An 18,174-nucleotide genomic window follows, 5' to 3' on the forward strand; every position below is an offset into this window, starting at 1 on the left:
TAAGTCAAGAGCTGCCTGTAAGCAGGGGCGGGCTGCTGGGGGTTCGGGAGAACCTCTAGTTAAGATTCTGTGCAGTTTGGAAAGAACCCCCAAATCCCACTCCTGGCTGGCCCCGCCCAACCCTCCCAGGAGTCGCCACATGGCCCGTTTTGGATGCAGGTAAGTGCAGGGCACACACGGAGGCTCGGGGAGGGCAAAAAACGGGCCTACTGGAAGTTCAGGAAAGCCGGAAACGGGCCTGTTTCCAGCCTCCAGAGCTTGGGAAGACCATTTTCACCCTCCCGGAGGCTCAAGAAAAGCCTCCGGAGCCCGGGGAGGGCAAAAACGCCCCGCTGTGGAGCAGGCCACGTCCACCATAGCCACGCCCACCCAGCAACTGGGCAGAGAATCCCTCGCTAAATTTTTTGAAGCCCACCCCTCCCTGTAAGTATTGGATGCTGGAAATTAGAAATTAATCTTAAGCAGGAACATTGTTAACAAGATCTTTTTCTTTAAAACAAACAAACCTAGGAGTGTCTTCAAAGATGAAAGTGAAACTCAGTGGGTGATGAAATGAGCTTCAGAGAAGGCAGTAACACAAGAGGCTCTGCCTGAAGGAGAGAAGACATCTGCAAAAAAAAAAAAACAACCAGCGAAGGAATTCATAATCTCAGGTAAGCCTGCAAACTAAATGTGGATGAACAGGCCCCTCAAATCCGAACAGGTAGGAAGTGGGTCTGGGCGCATCGGTCGACTTTCGGTAAGAAGTTTTCAGTTCCCGGCAGTTTCATAACAGCTGATAAAAATAATTCTTCCACGCCTGCTCTTTACTAAAACCAGGTGCTGACAAAAAAGAAAGGAAGGGAGGGAGGGGGGCAGTGAGGTTGTGTGTTAAAAAAATGGAGAGACCTGTTTTGTGTGACCGAGTCTGTCCTGAGCTTAGAAACATGTGGATCTTAATTTTCTTTTTTTTTTCGCCTGTCGCTTTTTCTTCCCCGAGCTAGGATATTTTTAGACTTCAGATATGATCTCCGAGCTTGGTTCGAACCCTGGCAAAAATGCCTTAAGAACAGATTTGGCTCTGAGATTTGCTAGGGGCGAATTGGGAACTCAGGAGGGTCGATTTGAAATGAACTTTCTTTTTCTCTTCTCCAGACCCAGGAATGGGAGGAGGCTACCAGAGCGACAGAAGGTGGCTGCTGTAGTCATCTTGCCTCAGTTTCTCTTTTGTTTTCACTTTCGGGTCTTGCTTACGTGGCCATAGTAGGTTTCACCGACAGATTTGGAGCTGCGGCACCTAAAAATCCACCATCGCTCTATTTTTTTTTTTTTTTACAAAAAAAATATATTGTTAAGAAATATTAAAATAGCAGCTGCCAATAGTGATTTGAAGGGTGGCCTCAGGCTGTGTGGCTCATCTAGCATTGGGATACGGTGCTCCCAATCCATTTTGAGGACGTGACAATGCGTCGGCTGCGTAGGTTGTAAGTGAGAGGACCAGTCATAAAGTCATTTTTTTCACTACGGTTATAACTGCAAATGGTCACTAAAGGAAAGGTTGTAAGTTGAAAACTACTGTATGCTAGAAGAGGCGGTGCCTCTGGGTTTCTACGGTGTTTCCCCCAAAATAAGACCCAGTCTTATTTTCTTTTGGGCCCTGAAATAGGCAGTAGGGCTTATTTTAGGGGATGTCTTATTTTTCCCCCCCATGTACGGGAGGCCCACTTCTTCTGCTTGCCTATGGTGGGGCAGGAGGCTGTGTGGTGTGTTAGTACTGCTGCCGTGAGGCAAGGGGTGCCCTGCACTGGCTTACCTCAGTCCCCCCGCATCCAGTCCCCCCAAATCCCAGCACCTGCTTTGCCTCACAGTGGCAGCCTTGTCCAGCAGGACCCCACATAGCTGCCAGCTCACTTCTACTTGTTCGCGGCTGCAACAGAGTAGAAGGCCGAGCGACACGGCATGTTGTGACCCAGGCCCAAGTAGGCAGTAGGAAACTCAGTCAGTGTAAAAACGAACTTTATTCGAACAGCTGAGAATTACTTCATTCTCAGCGTAGTTCAACTAAATTAAAGCAAATTCCTCCCAAAACAAATTACTCAGCCCTATCACCAACCTTGGTCCAATTAGGCAAACTGCCAAAGGCCTTTCTTGGCAAAAGTTCAGAAGACACCGATACAAATGCAACAGGACAAAGCTATCAACGTTGTTTTCCGGCAAAGAGCCCAAACGCCATTGCTGGTCTTTTAAGCCTTATGGGAGGGGCCAATCATCTCTTGGCCCTACTCCCGAGTTGTCCTTTTTGCTTGAGCTGCTCTTGCCTTCTGGCAGCTCTTCTCATGCGTGCATTAGGAACAGGCTCCTCCTGTTCCTCTGCCTCACTACTGTCAGCCTCTGGAGGCTCCGGAGTCCACACCTCACTTCCCAATGGCCCTGCCTCACCTCTGCCTCTAATACAGAGCCCTCATCCAGGCCTTCCCCAGCCTCCAGGACTGGCCCACGCTCTTCCTCAGCCTCATCGCTGTCTGACTCCGTTGCCAGCTCCTCAGGAGGCTGGCAGACCACAACACAGCAGTGCTGCGGCCAGAAGGCAGATGTTGGGGCGTGGATGGCTCTGGCTGTGGGGGCCCTGAGGTAAGCCAGTGCGGGACGCGTGAGGCAGATCCAGCCCCCCTCATCCACCTCGCCTCATGTCTGCAGTACCGGTGCAACCAGACGGAATGGGTAGGTGGGTGGCTATGCAGACACTTATTTTTATTTTCACATTTTTCACTTAAGTATGGCTTACTTTGGGGACAGGTCTTATATTATGCGCATGCGTAAAAAACACGCCAAGGCTTACTTTTGGGATAGGTCTTATTTTGTGGGAAACACGCCAAGGCTTACTTTTGGGATAGGTCTTATTTTGTGGGAAACAGTCCTGGTTTGCAGTCAAATACCCCTTTAGAAACATTTTGCTTTCTGTTAAGAGAAGAGAATTATTTTTTTCTGAGCTGGGCACTGGGCGAACTTGAAGCTCTCTTACAGTTGATGCACTTGGTGTCCAGTTTCTCAATTTAGCCATTCTCAAGTGATGCTTCTGTTTTATTCATGAACTCCCGCCAGTTCTTCCAATTCACGAGGAGGTGTATTAGATGCAAGTACCTACGTCCCTGTCCTAATGTTCCCTTTAATTGTATTCATTTTATGTATTCAATTCATGCTTATACTTATATATATTATCTAATATGTACTCGACAAAATAAATAAATAAATAAATACTGGGAGTCCTTGACTTACAACAGTTCACTTAATGATGGTTCAAAGTTACAATGGCACTGAAAAAAAAGTGACTATATTTCACACTTATGACCGTTGCAGCATCCCCATGATCATGCGATTTACATTCGGATGTGTGACAACTGACTCACATTTATGATGGTTGCAGTGTCCTGGGGTCGTGTGATCCCTTTTTTGCGACCTTCGGACAAGTGCCATCGGCCAGGCAGTGCCGACTGGCGACGCCCAGGGGAAGGGCCTTTTCTGTGGGGGCCCCCACCCTCTGGAACGAGCTTCCCCCAGGACTTCGCCAACTTCCTGACCTTCGGACCTTCCGCCGCGAGCTTAAGACACATCTATTTATCTGCGCAGGACTGGACTAGAATTTTAAATTTTTTAAATGTTTAAATTTTAAATCTGGTTTTAAATGGGGTTTTATTATTTATATTTCTATTTTAAATATTCGGCCTATGTAATGTTTTTTAAATTAATGTTTTACCCTGTATATATATATATGTTTTTTATATGGCTGTAAACCGCCCTGAGTCCCTAGGGAGATAGGGCGGTATAAAAGTGTGAATAATAAATGAATAATAAATAAATAAATAAATAAAATCAATGGGGAATCAATGGGGAAGCCAGATTCACTTAACAACCGTGTCACTAACCTAACAACTGCAGGGATTCACTTAACAAAACGTGGCAAGAAAAATCGCAAAATGGGGCAAAACTCACTTAGCAACATAAACTTTGGGCTCAACTGTGGTCGTCAGTGGAGGACTACCTGTGCAGATAGTCCTCGACTTACAATCAGAATTGAACCCTAATTTTCCATTGCTAAGCAAGATGGTTATGAAATGACTTTTGCCCTACTTTACCTTTCTTGCCACCGTTGTTAAAAGTTGTTAAGAGGGTCACACAGTTGTTGAACGAATCTGGCTTCTCCATTGACTTGGCTTGTCAGAAGGTCGCAAAAGGGGATCACACGATCCCCTGGACTTGGCAACCCAATCACCGAGCATCCAAATTTTGATCACGTGACCACGGAGATGCTGCAATGGTTGTCAGAGTGAAAAACTGTCATAACCGCAGAGGTGGCATTCAGCCGGTTCGCACCGGTTCGGACGAACTGGTAGCGGCGATCGCCGGTGGGCCCGCCCCTGCCCTGGCTCCAAGTCATGCTGTTTAGGCACGATTTTCGAGGCCTGCGCTGAAGGCGCACAAACGAACCAAGCACATGCGCGGAAGGCCGTGTGCATCCATGGCAAACCGGTGGTAAAGGTAAGTGAAACCCGCCCCTGGATAAGCCCACTTTTTAGTGCTGCTGTAAGTTTAAACAGTCACTAAATGAATGGTTATAAGTCAAAGACCAGCTGTATTATTCAAAAAGAAGTTCAGGAAGAGATAATTCCTTTGGGTTGCAGCGTTGGTCCCCCGAACAAGGATGAAATCATCCTGCACACCAATAGTAGATAATATTTGTAGCTCAGGGTTTGAACTCTTAACCATACATTTTGGTAGATCTTTTAACGAAGTGTGCTTTGCCCAAACAAAGCCCGAGGTGGAAAGATAGATTAAAATATGCTTATGGACACAAATAAGGAAAGGCAGATATTCCGATAGAGCAGGGAAGCCACTTAGAAATGTAGAAAATCACTTCATATATTGTGTTCTGTCCCCCCTCGCCTCAGTCCGAGCGATGGCTTAATTAGCCGGCACTATCAGCTCTGGCAGCAAACTAGTGAGCGTCTGCCAAGTGTCTCTGTTATCTCCCTTGATGCCGATGAGTCAACAAACAGTACTTCAGCTCTAATCAAGCAGTTGATTTGCCTGCTATGAAGAAGCATAGCAGCCCTCACTGGTTTTATATCCTGTGGGGTGTGGCTCCATGACTCAGCACTTCCTAGGCCTGCCCCACCCCTGCTTCTGTTGTTCCCGCCTCTCCTGCCTACGAAACCTAGGGTCCAGCCAGGCCTGATTGCCATCAGCTGGGTCTGGAGGCGTTGCCTGAGGGGGAGGAAGAGTCAGGGGACGGAGGCCTCGTTATCTCCTCCACCTGGCCTGCCTCTGGCTCCTGGAACTGAGCCAGGGAAGCCGGTGCTCCAGAGGCAAGTCCTGATGGCCCTTCCCCCTCACTTTCCAAGTCACTTTCTGGCAGGGGGCCCGGCTGGGGGGGGGGCACAGACACAACATACTGTTTTCAACATATTGTGTTAGGAGCGATTTACTTCCAGATGTTGTGGGTGCTCTTAAAACTGGAGGTTTTTCAGAAGAGATTGAACAAGCATTTGTCTGAAATGATATAGGGCAGGGGTGTCAAATTCATGGCCCATGGGCCAGATGCATCATGCGCTGGCCACGCCGACCCCTGGTTTAGCAAAGGGGGGGGGGAAATCACAATACGTCACGTGACAATGTATGTTTGACACCCCTGGTATAGGGTTTCCTGCTTGAGCAGAGGGTTAGACTAGAAGACCTCCAAGGTCCCTTCCGATTCTGTTATTCTCCTATTCTATTATTCTGAATGAGTTCTTTCATCACTTAGCATCATTTGACTCATCTGGTGATCTAGTGAGCATGCTCAGGGACTTTGTGTGTAACATGCAGCGTTTCCTAGCATCTCATAATATTCTTAGTATGATCTTGTTCATACTTGTCATATTCTGGAGGTGTGTTTCCCGCATTATAACAATTTTGCGAGTTACTGAAGTTCAGATCTTTGTGTGATTCTTGTCCTTGGCAGGTTTGAACCGGTTCTTATCCGATTCTACATTCGTCATGGAGAACTTGCTTTGTTAACTTCAAAGAACTCAAAATATTAATCAAAGTCATCCCTAGTTACTGAAAACATTACTCAAAAAGCCTCCCCCCCCCTCCTGCTACCATCAAAACTGAGGAGTTGCTGCTACTGTCTGAGCTTGGTAGTTTTCTTGCAGAAGTTTCATTATCCAATTATGTAACACACTCTAGTGTAGGGGTCTCCAACCTTGATCCCTTTAAGGCTTGTGGACTTCAATTCCCAGAGCAAAGCTGGCTGAGGGACTCTGGGAGTTGAAGTCCACAAGTCTTAAAGGGACCAAGGTTGGAGACCCCTGATCTAGTAGGCTCTAGTAAATGTGATAGAATAGAATAGAATAGAATAGAATAGAATAGAATAGAATAGAATAGAATAGAATAGAATAGAATAGCAGAATTGGAAGGGACTTTGGAGGTCTTCTAGTCCAACCCTCTGCTTAGGCAGGAAACCCTATACCACTTCAGACAAATGGTTATCCAACATCTTCTTTAAAACTTCCAGTGTTGGAGCATTTGTAACTTTTGGAGGCAAGTTGTTCCACTGATTAATTCAGGGGTGTCCAAACTTGGTCCCTTTAAGACTTTTGGACTTCAACTCCCAGAGTCCCTCAGCCAGCAAAGCTGGCTGAGGAACTCTGGGAGTTGAAGTCCAAAAGTCTTAAAGGGACCAAGTTTGGACACCCCTGGATTAATTGTTCTAATTGTCCGGAAATTTCTTAGTTCTAGATTGATTAGTTTCCACCCATTGCTTCTTGTTCTACCCTCAGGTGCTTTGGAGAATAGTTTGACTCCCTCTTCTTTGTGGCAGCCCCTGAGATATTGGAATACGGCTATCATGTCTCCCCTAGTCCTTCTTTTCATTAAACTAGACATCCCCAATTCCTGCAACTGTTCTTCATATGTTTTAGCCTCCAGTCCCCTAATCATCTTTGTTGCTCTTCTCTGCACTCTTTCTAGAGTCTCCACATCTTTTTTACGTCCTGATGACCAAAATGATGTTTGCTCCGTTTATATAGAATTGCCATGCCAGTGCTGGTAGGGATGTGGTTTTCTCCTTGATTAACTCATTGTTTTCTGTTTGTGGAAACTAATCAAAAAAAACTCATTTGGTTTCCTGTGTTGTCTAGATCTGGAAGAAGTATTTTCTATTGTTCACAGTTTCTTTCTGACTGGCAGAGACAGAGAGAAGTGTAGCTGCCAATAGCATTGCTTCCATTTTACACCATTTAAAAAAAAAACACAACTTGGCGATTTTAAAATATGTGAACTTCAATTCCCGGACTTCCCCAGCCAGTATTGCAGCCAGGGGAATTCTGGGAAGTGAAGTCCACAGATGTTAAAAGTTGCCAAGTTTTGAGAAACAATGCTCTGCCTGGCTGTTGAGGGCTGACACTTCAACCTGATGCCACATAATCAGTTGATCAATGTTATGTAAACCATGATTTATTCATTAGAAGTCTGTCGCCCTAATAAGGAGCCCCAAACTTCCATAGGTTTCATTCCAACTCAATACATGTTGTGCCCTGCATACTTTAGGGCAGTGGTCTCCGACCTTGGCAACTTTAAGCCTGGTGGACTTCAACTCCCAGAATCCCCCAGCCAGCTTTGCAAAGCTGGCTGGGGGATTCTGGGAGTTGAAGTCCACCAGGCTTAAAGTTGCCAAGGTTGGAAACCTCTGCTTTAGGGAGCATAAACATCCTAGTAAGCTTTGCTGACATTGTTTCATAACATCAACACTGCAAAAGTTGCGTGTGTATAAATCACGCAATAAATCAACAGCATTTCCCAAACTCTCCAGTTCCTTCTCCCATTTTCTGGCAGCGCCCCGCCCTCTCCCCTCTAGCCCCGCCCCCTATCGGTCTGATTTCCGCCTTTCTAATGAAGTCGGAAGCAAGGAGATTAAAAAGAAGGGACAAAAGTTGCGCATCGACGACCGGTTTCTATTCCACGACGAGGTATTTCAAAAGAGCCGCTCTAGCCAACGGAGTCGATGCCGCGTCTTTACCCCTTTAGACCTCCCGATCGCTCAGGCAGGGCATTTGACTATCCTTGTCCGTGAGGAAAAGGGTTTCTTTTCCCCCCGTTTGGAGGTGGGAGCTCCACTCACCTTTTGTCGATTGGGAACCGGTCGTCCGGGTTGCGCGCGCGTCAGCTGCGGACGCCCGCCTTGGGCGGGCGGGCGCGCCTTCTCATTGGAGAACTCGAGGCTACGTCCTTGCGTCGGCACCTCGGCGCTCAGGGGAGAACCGGAAGTTTCGTAATCATCGGGCTTTCCCCTTCGCCTCTCCTCCGGGCCGGAAGTTCCAAGATGGCGGCCGCAAACCCGGAAGTTAGTCAAGGCCGGAGCTGTCGCTGCCGAGCTCGAAGCCGGCACCCTTAAGGCCGCCGCCGCCGCCGCCTCGCGGCTTTTGGTTCTCCCCCCGCCCCCCACGGCCGAGGGTCCCTGTTCGTGTGTCGGGGGAGAACGCGAAGACCAGGTGAGCGGCACCCCCCCTCCCTTCAGTGACCTCACGAGCCCCTCCCACCGGAGCCCCCTCCCCTTTCTGGATGACGGGGTCCTTGCCTCAGGAGAAGCCCTCCTCCTAAGAGACCCCCTCTATTTGAGCCCCGTTCTCTTAGTTTCTGAGGAGGCGGGGGGGTCCCTCCCCTTTGAAAGTGGGGAGGGGGCTACCCCTGCGCCCCTCAACCTCCTTTGGCTCCTGGGTCGCCCCTTTTCTCTTGGCCGCTGCCCCGCGAAGCCCCCACCACCCCTATCCCGGCAAGATCCCCCCCCAAAAAATACATAACAGAGTTAGAAGGGACCTTGGAGGTCTTCTAGTCCAACCCCCTGCCCAGGCAGGAAATCCTACACCGTTTCAGACAAATGGTTGTCCAACACTTCATGATGGGGTTCCACTCGGAGGCTCCTATCTCGTCCAGGCAAAGTCCCAGCAGAGAAAAAGGAAGTTTGGGTGTTGGGGGGTTCGGTTGTCCCCCCCCTCCCCAAAAAAAGAAGCCGCTTCCGTTTAATTCAACCTGTAGAGCGCTCTTGCAATCCTCTGTTCGAAGTTTGTGCTGGATTACAGTCCCCACCATCCCCACCCAGCATGGGAGGTGTAGTCCAACTTCCCCCCCTCCCCGCCATATGGTGGTTTGGGAGGGGTGGGAGAAGATTGTGTCAATGGAAGGCAAGCCCATGGTTTTGTTTGTTTTATAAGGATCCAGTTCTTTGGGGCAAGGCTGGGAATATATCTGGGATCCCCCTAAGTGAGATTGGGGGTTCCTGCCCTTCTTTGCCCGGGGGGGGGGGGTTGACTCTCCCTCTTTCCCTCTTCCCTTCCTGCAAGCATCAAACAGGGGGAAGCAGACTCCCCCTGTCCCCCCTGCTGCTCTTTGCTTCCGTCCTTCCTCTTGTCACCTCCTGACGGACAGGGTCAAAAGAAGCGACACATGCGACAGACACTTTAGTAAGGTTGTAAGAAGAGTGCTGGATCAGTGCTGATCCGAGTCTTGGATTCTTCCGTTCCCAGATCTTTTGGCGAGGCCACCCTTCCTGTTCCCAGGCTCTTTAACAACGGGAATGTAGAATATGTGGGCTGGGATGTTAGAGTTAATGAAAAGCCAAAAGGCTGCCCTGGAAGCCAGCAGCTTTCCCACCTCGATGTCCCGTCACTAGATTCTTTGTGCAATAGCAAATTCTGTGGTTTAGGACATTTTCTCTGGGGGGGTGGGGGAAACCCTCTTTTCATTCTTGACTCTCTCATCATGCAATGTGTTGGACAGCCCCATTGGATTCTAGCTTGCCCAGGCAGGAATACTGTAGTACTTTCTGTCTCTCATTTACCTATCCTATTTTCCTCTCTTCCTGCTGCTGACTTCTGGGACCTTGAGGGTACATTTGCTTCCTCGTTCTTTCTTCCCCTTCAGGTAGGTTTTAAGGGAAGGACTTGGGGAAGCAGAACCTTCTGTTCCTCTTCAACTTTGCTCAGCTTGGCACAGTCACAGTGTGTTGGACTGAAGGCAGGACAAGAAACAATGGATGGAAACTAATCAAGGACAGAAGCAACCTAGAACTAAGGAGAAATTTCCTGGCAGTTAGAACAATTAACCAGTGGAACAACTTTCCTCCAGAAGTTGTGGATGCTCCAACACTGGATGTTTTTAAGAAGAGATTGGGTGACCATTTATCTGAAATGGTATAGGTTTTCCTGCTTGGAATAGAAGACCTCCAAAGTTCCTTCCAACTCTGTTACTCTGAATTTCCCAGGATCCCTCTCATCTTGGTTGCTGGGACATTCTGGTCATTATGGCCTCATTGTATTCAGAGGCTGCTTGGTTGAACTGTTTTACCCCTGTACTGTGCCAAATAAATCGATTTGACCTTCTTGAAGTTGTATTCCCAGTTCAGTTGCCCTCTCTCAAATATTCAAGTACCACAGTTTTCTGTGGGATCCTCCTTGTCTTTCCTTAGGATAATATTCTTTATGGCACTTATTTAATGGTGTATAACTTCGGTGCATCCTCTGTATATCTGGAGGGCTGATTGTGATAAGAGTCCCCTTCATCCTCAGATCTCTTGGGGAGGGAAGGAGATAATCTTCCTGGGTTACAACACCTCAAGGGGATGTTTGCTGGGATAATTGTGTGTGTGTGTGTGTGTGTGTGTGTGTGTGTGTGCGCGCGCTTGTGCTAGGAGGTCAGAAAGCCCATTTCCCCATTCCTGAACAGAGGTCTTTGCTCCACCTGATTGAAAGGATAAGGAAGTGAATGAAGTCATAGAGAACCGCTCCTTATCTTTGCTAGTTTCTCTCTTGCCTGTGTTTCACCTCGGGGCTTATTCATTTTGGGAGTAAGGGGGGTTTCGTCCGGATGAATTGTGCGGGCAGGTTTGCTGAATCTGCAGAAGTAACTTTTTCAAAGTTTAGTCCTGTCGATTTCTTTTCGAAAGCAAAGAGAACAGTCCACTTTGGTGCTGCTGGTGCTGCTGCTTTTTTTTTGGTGTGTTCGATTTTGTTTTCTTGCTTTATTTTTTTGCTGCTGGACTGGTGGTATCCAGATGTTGCTGAATTACAGCATCCAGTAGACCCAGTTGGCGTGACTAAAGTGACTAATGGCAAAAGTCTGTCGGAAATTGTCGCCCGGCGACAATTAAAAAAAAAGCTCATCGATCGCTAACATATGGGATGGGAACTTTGGTGTCTTGCTAAGGTGTGGCGCCTCTCCTTTCCTACCTGGTCGCTGATTAAGGAGGAGACTATTTTCTGATGGCAGGCAATCGGGGCCACGCCTTTTTTTCCAATGAGAGGCTTGTCTCAAGAGGCATCGAAAAACTCCTGTTGCATCCTTGGCTTTGATTCATTGGCCCGATAGGTGGAAGTGAGAAAAGTTCTTCCTTCTTTTTTTTTCAGTACCTTCCAATTCATTACTGTTTGTATTCTCTTGCACCCTATCAAAGGTGGAGATTTTACAAGTAGTCCTCGATTTACAACCATTCTGAGCCTCAGTGGCGCAGTGGTTAGAGTATAGTACTGCAGGCTACTTCTGCTGCCTGACGGCTGCCTGCAATTTGGCAGTTCGAATCTCACCAGACTCAAGGTTGACTCATCCTTCCATCCTTCTGAGGTCAGTAAAACAAGGACCCAGATTGTAGGGGGAGGGCATATAGGTTGACTCCGTAAACCGCGTAGAGAGGGCTGTAAAAGCACTGTGAAGCGGTCTATAAGTCTAAGGGTGCTATTGCTATTCGTTTAATGTCCGTTTGAAGTTACAACAGCACAGAAAAAAAAAAGGGACGTAAAACCATCCTTCATACTTCCGATTGTTGTAGCATCCCCACGGTCATGTGATCAAAATTGACTGTTTTGATCAAAAGAAAAGAATATACAGTACGGTAAGTTCTTTTGTTGCATGGAAACCGCTTCTGGGCTTTTTGCTTGAGGTGGGGGGAAAAAACCCTTTGATTTTGGGTTTTACTGATTAGATTGATTTGTTGTTATAGAAACAGCTAGTTTGTATTATTATGAGCCGCGGTGTGGCTCAGGCTGTAAGATAGCCTGTTATTAAACACAGTTGCCTGCAATTACTGCAGGCTCGAGTCCCACTATGCCCAAGGTTGACTCAGCCTTCCATCCTTTATAAGGTAGGTAAAATGAGGACCCAGATTGTTGGGGGGGCAATAAGTTGACTTTGTATATAAATATACAAATAGAATGAGACTATTGCCTTACACAATGTAAGCCGCCCTGAGTCTTCGGAGAAGGGCGGGATATAAATGTAAAAAAAAAGAAAAGGAAAGGAAAACGTTGAGGTTCGATATGAATCCTTTATTCTACTGCAACAGAGAGAGTCAGAAGACAAAGCCCTTTTTTCCTCTTTTCTCCCTCCCCTCCTCACTTTTCTTTCCCTTTCCCCTCCCCACTGTGTCCTGCTATTTGCTTCTGTATTTTTGTATTCTATTCTATAATAATAAAATGTTTTATTGAAAAAAAACCCATGCATTTCTAATGGTTGCGGTTGCTCCAGGTTCGTGCCATTCCCCCTTTTGCATCCTTCTGACAAGCAGAGTCAATGGGGAAGCCAGATTCACTTAAGAATAGGTTTACTAACTTAAACGCAGCGATTCACTTAACAACTGTGGCAAAAAAGGGTCGTAAAATGGGTCAAAACTAACTTAACAGCTCCCTTGCTGAGCAATGGAAATTTGGGGCTCCGTTGTGGTCATAAGTTGAGGACTACCTCTACTGTGATAGTTAAGGAAACTGGTGCGAGCCGTTTTTGCTAAAAACTTCAAAGTAAAATGCTGATGTTTGGTAAAAAAAAAACACAGTCACATGGCCGTCATAAATACAGTGGTCGCATAACTCTGAAGGCAGGGCAACCATTTGTAACTTCGAATCTGGGTTGTAAGTACCTCCAAGGAGGTCTGCTGTGACTTTGGTTCACTAAACCAGGGGTCTCCAACCTTGACAACTTTAAGCCTGGCTGTCGTGTCCCACTCCTCCGCTGACGGCCGGGTCAGGGAAATCCGAATCAGGCTTGCCTCTGCAGCTCTGCCCAAAGTCCTAGCAAAGTCCTCAGAGCAGGCAGGAGACCAGCAAGATAAGTTCGACTTTGCCTGACTCAGAGACTGCCAGAAAGCAGATCCTTTATATAGGCCATGGGGTGTGGCTCCATGACTCAGCACTCATTAAGGCCTGCCCCTCCCTTCCTTCTGTTGCCTCCGCCTATCCAGTCTTCTGATGCGAGGGTCACTCCAATCAGCAGCTGTTGGAAATAAACTTTCCTCAGACTCACATGCTGTGGAGGAGGGGGAGGGGTCTAGCTGCTCCGTTTGCCTGGGCATGGAGCCAGGGCTGGGGCCGGGGGATGCTCCCTCCTCTGCAGCCTGCTTGGGCATGGAGCCAGGGCTGGGACCGGGAGGTGCCCCCTCCTCTTCAGCTTGTCTGGGCATGGAGCCAGGACTGGGGCCGGGAGGCATACATTCCTCCGCGTTCGGGAGCAGATAAGACGGCCCCGGCTGCTGTGAGAGCGGACAAGACACAACACTGGCGGACTTCAACTCCCAGAATTCCGGCAGTTGAAGTCCACCAGGCTTATAGTTGCCAAGGTTGGAGACCCCTGCACTAAGCCACTGGTCATAAGGCGAGGACTACCTTGATTGGTTTTCCTGTGTTTTCCCAATTTTAGATCCTTTGGTTTCTGTTTCACTCCTTTCTCCTTCTCGAAACACCGCCCCCCTCCCCCAAATCATTGTTGAGTTCCATTGAAAATCTCAGGGAATACCCAGGATGAGTAACTATTCTGAGTCACTTCCTTGGAGTCATTGAGGTCGCCTAGGGCCAAGGGTGTGACTTTGGGCTCCCTCTGATATCTCACCTGTCTCATAAAGGATCCTAGGGTGGGGCAGTCGACTTTTTTTTTTTTTTGCCCAGGTAACATCAGGGCAATGGAACTTAAGGCCCTGGGAAGGTGTGCCCTGGATGCTGACCTATTCCTCAGTTGCTTTGGTATGCTTCGGCGTGGGTAGTTCAGTTTTATTTATTATCAAAAATTAGAGGAACAGATGTTGCTCCACTTTTGCCTCTCGGTCTGTAAATTCCCAGCGTAACAGGCTAAGGCTGTGACGGCGAACCTATGGTACACGTGCCAGAGGTGGCAGGCCGAGCCCTCTCTGCTGGCACGTGCGCCGTTCGCCCCAGGTCGGATCTCCGTGGCGTTTCTTTTCGTGAGCTTCTGTTTCCCTGCAAAAGATGAAAGAAAAAGATCTTAGCTCTTTTTTTTTTATTTGCATTTATATCCCGCCCTTCTCCGAAGACTCAGGGCGGCTTACATTGTGTTAAGCAATAGTCTTCATCCATTTGTATATTATATACAAAGTCAACTTATTGCCCCCAACAATCTGGGTCCTCATTTTACCTACCTTATAAACGATGGAAGGCTGAGTCAACCTTGGGCCTGGTGGGGCTTGAACCTGCAGTAATTGCAAGCACCTGCTGTTAATAACAGACTGTCTTAGCAGTCTGAGCCACAGAGGCCCCATAGCTCTTACCGCGCTGCCAATGTTGGGATGCCCTGCCTCCCGCTGGCCAGCTGGTCTTCAGGTCTCTGCTTGCGCATGCACCCATGCATGTCTCTGCACACCTTTCAGTTTGGGCATGCGGGCACAAGTATAACATAACATCGTAACGGAGTTGGAAGGGACCTTGGAGGTCTTCTAGTCCAACCCCCTGCCCAGGCAGGAAACCCTACCACCATTTCAGACAAATGGCTATCCAACATTTTCTTAAAAATTTCCAGTGTTGGAGCATTCGCAACTTCTGCAGGCAAGTCGTTCCACTTATTGATTGTTCTCACTGTCAGGCAATTTCTTGCTTCTCTCCTTGATTAGTTTCCACCCATTGCTTCTTCTACCCTCAGGTGCTTTGGAGAATAGTTTGACTCCCTCTTCTTTGTGGCAGCCCCTGAGATATTGGAACACTGCTATCATATCTCCCCTAGTCCTTCTTTTCATTAAACTAGACACACCCAGTTCCTGCAACCGTTCTTCATATGTTTTTAGCCTCCAGTCCCCTAATCCTCTTTGTTGCTCTTCTCTGCACTCTTTCTAGAGTCTCAACATCTTTTTTACATCGTGGCGACCAAAACTGGATGAATATTCCAAGTGTGGCCTTACCAAGGCATTATAAAGTGGCACTAACACTTCACGTGATCTTGATTCTATCCCTCTGTTGATGCAGCCCAGAACTGTGTTGGCTTTTTTGGCAGCTGCTGCACACTGCTGGCTCATATCTAAATGGTTGTCCACTAGGACTCCAAGATCCCTCTCACAGGTACTACTATTGAGCAAGGTGCCCACAAGGAGTTTGGGCAGTACGTGTCTAAAAGGTTCGCCATCACTGGGCTGAAGGGTATTGCGGGTCTGCCCTTAAATCTGTGTTAAGAGCATAAAATCAGGTTAGGGTGGATTAGAACTCGTTACGTTCTGTACGTACTGTTACGTATACAGGTAGTCCTCGACTTAACGATAATTCGTTTAGGGATTGTTCCAAGTTACAACGGTGCTGAAAAAGTGAACGATGACCCGTTTTTCACACTTAATGACCGTCGCAGCATCTCCATGGTCACATGATCAAAATTCAGACGCTTGGCAGCTGACTCATACTTATGACGATTGTAGTATATCCCGTGGGGTGTGTGTGTGTGTCACGTGATCATTTTTTGCAACCTTCCGACGAGCAAAGTCAGTGGCGAAGCCAGGTTCACTTAACAACCGTGGTCACTCATTTTAACAACTGCAGTGTTTCACTTAACAACTGTTGCAAGAAAGGTTATGAAATGGGGCAAAATGCAAGGGTCTCACTTGGCAACAGAAATGTTGGGTGCTATTGTGGTAAGTTGAGGATTACTTGTACCATACTAGGTTTCCAGCAATGGGCAGGCCACTATATCTTATTTTATTTCTACTTTTATTATATTTTATAAGATTTGTGTACTGCCCATCTAGAGGAGATTCTGGGCCTCGCCTCTTAAATCGATCCATTAGATATCTAGCATTCTCCCACCCTCCTTTTTCAATTTGGCACCAACTGTGCTGTTCGGTGGTTTCTAAAAACATTTGGCTGACCTCATCTATGCTCAGAAGCTAAATAGGGTCAGGCCTGGTTAGTGGTTGGAAGGGAGGCCATCAGAAAATGATCAACCAGTCGGCTAGACTGTGAAGTCAGGGAAAAAATACACATCTTAAGAGAAAAAACCCCACACATCTTACCAAAAAACAAAACAAAAACCAACACGAAATCTCCAGGAATTGGATTGACTCATAGGAGATTTAACAAAGAGGAAAAGGCAACCATTAATTTACTGATCTAGAACTGATCAGGAGGGTCAATTCAGCCTTCTCCTCCTTAATGGGTTTTTTGAGGGTACGGAACAAAGCGAAGAAAGCTGTCGGAGAGCATGTGAGGGCCAGAAATGGAAAAGAAGGTGCTTTGGACATCCCATACGATATTTTGAAGGAGACCATGTAATTTGCCTGATGGAAAAACAAAACAAAACCAAGACTTCATTTGGAAATAGCTTTTTGTTTTGTTTTGTTTGTTTTTTTGTTTACATTTATACCCCGCCCTTCTCCAAAGACTCAGGGCGGCTTACAGTGTATAAGGCAATAGTCTCATTCTATTTGTATATTTTTACAAAGTCAACTTATTGCCCCCCCAACAATCTGGGTCCTCATTTTACCTACCTTATAAAGGATGGAAGGCTGAGTCAACCTTGGGCCGGGCTTGAACCTGCAGTAATTGCAGGCTTTGTGTTCTTAATAACAGGCTTTACCAGCCTGAGCTATTCCGGCCCCTTGTACTGTAGCTGGAGGTACTTTAATTTGGCTCCAACCAATGAGTGGGTTATTAGATTCAGTGTCCTAGTGGTCTCCTTCCTGTTCTATGGTTGAGTTCCTGTGACACCCTGACACATTGGCTAGCTTATTTTAGCCTAGTGCAGGCTAGCTTGCAAGTCCAGGTGGACAACTTTGAGACTTGTGGACTTCAACTCCCAGAATTCCTCAGCCAGCTTGTCTTAAAAGTCGCCAGGTTTGGAGACCCCTGGCTGCCTAATGTGTTGTATGAACCCAAAAGGTGACTTCGCATTTCAGTATATTGTGTGAATCCAGAAAATAGCGTTTTTGACTGAATCATGATTGATTTAAACTTGGGTAAATGACTCATTTGGCTATTGAATTTACTTAGCACTTTTGGAACCGTTTGAATTGGGTTATTCAATTAAATCAATTTTCTGAGTTCAGATTAAACACTAAAGTGGAGGCTAACCACATGACTTCCTTCCTTCCTTCCTTCCTTCCTTCCTTCCTTCCTTCCTTCCTTCCTTCCTTCCTTCCTTCCTTCCTTCCCTCCCTTCCTCCCAAGTTATCTAACCCAATTTTGCGCTTTTTTCCTTTTTTTCTTCTACCTCAAAATCCAGTCCTAGAATATGTTTTAGTTACGAAATTTATATGTCCCAACGCAGGTCAGCACCTGACCAACCATATCTGGATCCAGAAGCTAAGTAGGGTCGGCCTTGGTTAGTGCTTGGATGGGCCACAACTAGCAAATATAATAGCTAAAACCTAGACTGGGGAGTCAAGAAGAACCACACCCAAAGGCTGGAAAGGCAAATTATTTCCATGCCAAGAAAAGTCTGGTTTTATCGGAGGAATCATGAGAAATCAAGTTTGACTTGCGGGCATTTGTAGCTTTACTTCACTTTGCATGCAGTACTGTATCCTCATATAGTTTTGGGAGATCATCTAAGCCCATGATGGCGAACTTATGGCATGCATGCCACAGGTGGCATGTGGAGCCATAGTGGTGGGCACTTGAGTGTTGCCCTAACTGAACTCCGGCACGTGTTTTTCGGGCCTTCCAGTCCCACTGGAAGTTGGGAAACAGTCTGTTTCTGGATTCTGGAGGGCCTCGGGGGTGGTGGTGGTGAGGAAGGCCCATTTTTCGCTCTTCTCAGGCTCCAGAGCAGTGGTCACCAACTGGTGGTCCATGGACCATTGGTGGTCCAAGAGAAAATTTTGGTGGTCCACAGAAAAATTAATTGCATTTTTTGTATTGCACTAAATCACGGGGTCCTCCAACTACGGCCGCTGGGCTGGATGCATGCAAT

At 47.1% G+C, this 18,174-nt stretch overlaps 1 protein-coding gene across 4 annotated transcripts in view; it reads left to right on the forward strand.

The window, feature by feature from the left end:
* The first annotated feature begins 502 nt into the window (after nt 1–502).
* The window catches only part of SBNO2 (strawberry notch homolog 2), a 174,324-nt gene continuing 156,652 nt past the window's right edge, over nt 503–18,174 (forward strand). The window contains exon 1 of one of the 4 annotated variants that reach the window (XM_058163530.1): nt 503–653. The gene's annotated coding sequence lies outside the window, so the exon portion shown is untranslated. Of the gene's footprint in view, nt 654–8,301; nt 8,508–18,174 lie in introns of those variants that run through there. The other 3 variants (XM_058163534.1, XM_058163529.1, XM_058163531.1) reach the window with 3 other exon arrangements.

Source organism: Ahaetulla prasina, chromosome 1 (genome assembly GCF_028640845.1).
Source record: "Ahaetulla prasina isolate Xishuangbanna chromosome 1, ASM2864084v1, whole genome shotgun sequence".
NCBI lineage: Eukaryota > Metazoa > Chordata > Lepidosauria > Squamata > Colubridae > Ahaetulla > Ahaetulla prasina.